Genomic DNA, 4,859 nt, shown 5'->3' with positions numbered 1-4,859 from the left:
TAGTACATATACATACATTCATAAACGAGTACATACTACATATCATTACATACATACATTATCATACATACATACATACATACATACATACATACATACATTACAGTAATACATTATCATACGTACATACGTACATACGTACATACGTACAAATATGGTAACATGACGTACTATACGTTACGCTACGATATGCTACGTACGCACAATTCTACGTATACGTACGTCATTACGTACATACGTTACATACGTAATCATACGTATCATACGTTACAATACATACATACGTACATACGGACATACGGACATACGGACATACGGACATACGGACATACGGACATACGGACATACGGACATACATTTACATACCGTACTCCTTACATAACATACATACATACGACATTACGTACATAACGACAACTACATACGTACCTACATACATTATCATACATAACATACATACATACATACATACATACATACATACATACATAATACATTTACATACATACATACATACATACTATAATACATTACATACATTACATACATACAATACATACATACATACATAAGCATCACATACATTACTACATACATTACATTACATACATACATACATACAAATACATACTATCATAACTACATACATACATACATACATTAACGATTACATACATACATGCATAGATACATACATACATAATCATACATACATACATACTACATACATACATCACATACATTACATTACATTACATACATACATACATACATATACATTACATACATCATACATAACAATACATAGCATACATACATTTACATTACATACATACATACATACATACTATACATACATACATACATACACTACCATACATACAATACCATACACTACCATACATCATACATACATACATACATACATTCATACATTTAATACATTAATTCATAATACTTACATACATACATACGATACATACATAGCATACATACATTACATAATGACATACATAGCATACATAACATACATACATACATACATTACAGTGACATACATACATACATACATACATAGCATACATACATACATACATTACATACATACATCACCATACATACATACATACTACATACATACATACATACATACATATAATACATACAATTACATAATACTACTATACATACATACATACATACATACATACATACATACATATCATACATACATACATACATTAGCATCAGCATACATACATACATACATACATACATACATACATTACTATCTACATACATACATAATTACATACATACATACATCATACATATACTACTACATACATACATACATACATAACATACACACATACACTACATACATACATTGACCATAACAATACATACATACATACATACCATACATACATACATACATACATTACATACATACATACATACATACATTACATAAACATAATACATACCATTACATACATACATACATACATACATACATACATTACATACATACATACATGACATTACATACATACATAATACAATATCAGGTACATACATACCATACTACGATACATACATACATAACATACATACATCCATACATACATACATACATACATAGCATACATACATACATACATAATACCATACATTAACATACATACATACATAATTACATTACATACATACATTAAATACAATACCATACATTTTACATACATTACAACCATAACATACATACCATACTACATACATACATACATACATACATACATACATACGTCACATACATACATACATACATACATACATTACTACATACATACAATACATACTACAAATTACAACCCACAACACACACACACACACACAACACACACATACACACACACACCACACAACACACACACACATACACACACTACACACATACACACCACACACACATCACACACATTACACACATACATACATACATATACATACCATTAGCATACATACATACATACATACATACATACATACATACATACATACATACATACATACATACATACATACATACATACATACATACATACATACATTGCGATAATAATTGATTAGGTTTGATTTAGATCTATATTCTAGAATCTATTATTATTCACTCCTGATACAATGTATTACTAATAATATTATAATGTAAAACTAAAATGTATAATAATGTGACGACTTTCACAAATATAAACGGGAGCTCTAAAAATTATCGATATACATTCTTCTTTGAAAGATTCTAGTGCCAAAATCAATATCATTAATTTATTTAATAAATATATAGGCGCTTTTCCCTCGTGTAAGATATATATATATATATTATATAGATTAGGTTTGTAGTGAAGCGCGTTACAGAATCAATACAGTCATAAGTGCAAAAACGAGGCATATAGTTTGCTAGCTACATATCACACGCATGCATGACGTGACATGCATGCATACGTACGTATATATGAGTACGTAAACGCTAATTGGATTGCATTTACAAATAGCGAACATATTATTACTAGTAACAATACCAGTTATTTGTTACTATGTGTTTTGTTCCCTTTTCTACCCCAAATATATAGAATTTTATTGATTCGCCGACAATGACGCGTGAAAGCTAATGAGTGAGTACTCATATGGGTCTGTTGTAGTACAGTAGCTAAGAGCCATAAATCAGATGAATTGTGCATTTTTTGACAAAAGCATGAAAATTGGCACACAGGTAGTTTAAGATAATGTACATTCATATGGGATCGGGTACCCATCTCCATCGGCATGGTATCTGGGCGCCATCTTTAATTTCAAAATGGACGCTATTGAAATCTATTATCCTTCATATTTTAGGTAATATTTACACGTGACCCAGGGGCGGATCCAGAGGGTGACCAGTTTCCATATATGTTCTTCTGCAGCTAGGGGGGTCCGGGAGCATGCCCCCCGGGAATTTTTAAAAAATTAGGCTATATTTGGTGCATTCTGGTAAATTTTGAGGCCTGTGACCGGTTTCTGGAACCCGGTGCAAACCGGCCTAAATCCGCGCCTGTGACCACCTACTAGTTCTCTACCGGTTCATCACCGGGTGTTAGCTTGAGGGAACGTGAAACGCTGTTCGTCGTTTCGTTGGTGCGTTAGTTAACGTGGCTCATGTGTTTTACAATAGCATGCATACGGCGTCGTGGGAACTCGATGCGAATTAAAATGTTTTTCATAAAGTATTGTCACTATCCGGCTGTGCGGCTGTTTTGGCATAAATGTGGTGTCGCGAGTAAATTTGCGATAAATGTTTAAAACATAGGCCGACACATGACAAAACTCACATGAAACACAGCTGAAGTCAATGATTTCTTAGTTTTTTTTATGACACTACGCATTAGAGAATCACCAAAATATTGATTTTTGGCCCATTGAAGTTCGGATCTCAAGCTAAGTTCGCAGTATGCGGAATTTAGTAGTGGCTGCGTTCTCTGCTCTCGCAGTGTTCACTAAGGCATGGTGGCGCCACCGGGTGAGTAAAAACGCGATTTTCAGATTTAATATTAGCTTGCACTGATAATATTCTAACATTCGGAAAAGTAATTGATATATGTGTAACGTTGGTATACATACCCGTACACTTGCAACTTCCTTGAAATGTTGCCCGTACAAAAAAACGTTTTGACACAGCAGAAATCCGATATTTACTAAAATTCCAGAGTCCGGTAAATCCGACGGCAACATACAAAATCGCTCTATATAACTGGCGCAACGGTCGTTTGTTTGATGGCGCCAAGCTAAGGGTGCGAGTTTCAGCGGGCCGATCGCTATTAGAAATCACCTTTAATATCACATCTCATATTCATTTTAAGCATTTTAAGACGAAATGACGGCGAATAAAGTTTTGGCAAAATTTTCAAGAGAAATGAAGGTAGTAAACCATCATTTTGTAATTAAATATGCATCGTATATGGCAAGTAAAATTTGTCTTACACGCACTTATTTTTAATACAATTAAAATAATACGAGACACCGAAATTCGTTAAAAATTATTTAAAGCTCTTTTAGTAGTAAGCCTTAGGTATATATTCCATGCTGTATATAGTTCTACATAGCCCTTATAACAAGTTACAAATTAAAACGTCCGTTTTCATCATCACACGCCACACAAGATAAAGAAGTATATTGCACATGATTGTATACCACAGGGCCGATAGAGAGAGAGCGAGAGAAAGAGAAAGAGAAAGAGAGAGAGAGAGAGAGAGAGAGAGAGAGACGCACGCGCGGAACGCCTTATGTATCGGCAATCTTGCGTGATGTGTCATAATCCTTTACCCCGGTTTGCCATTACAGCATGAAACAGTCGACCACGCCCACTATGACAGGAAAGGGCGAAAATAAACGGTCGCGGAAACGATCCGTTGATTTAAATTACCTTCGATTATAGGGTTGAAATACGCGAAGGAACCACGCTAGTGTAGCTATTAATATGGACGGGCGCGTCAGCGAGCAGATTGCTATGGTTTCCCTCATGTGTCCCACGAGCGTTTATTCACCTTCCGTCATTGCGCTTTATAATTAGCTTATTGTGTGGAGAAAGCTGGCGCTCTTTGGGATATGTCAGTCCATCCAGTGGTACATATTATATTAACGTATATTTCCATCCGTTCGTTCGTCTGTCTGTGCGTCCGTCCGTCCGTCCGTCCGTCCGTCCGTCCGTCCGCTCGCCCACCCGTCCGCCCGCCCGTCCGTCCGTCCGTCCGTCCGCTCGCCCGTCCGTCCGTTCGCCCGTCCGTCCGTCCGTCCGTCCGCTCGCCCGTCCGTCCGTCCGTCCGTCC

Source organism: Priapulus caudatus, unplaced genomic scaffold (genome assembly GCF_000485595.1).
Source record: "Priapulus caudatus unplaced genomic scaffold, Priapulus_caudatus-5.0.1 Scaffold90, whole genome shotgun sequence".
Lineage (NCBI taxonomy): Eukaryota > Metazoa > Priapulida > Priapulimorpha > Priapulimorphida > Priapulidae > Priapulus > Priapulus caudatus.
The sequence above is the reverse complement of the archived record's forward strand: the minus strand, read 5'-3'. Positions refer to the sequence as shown.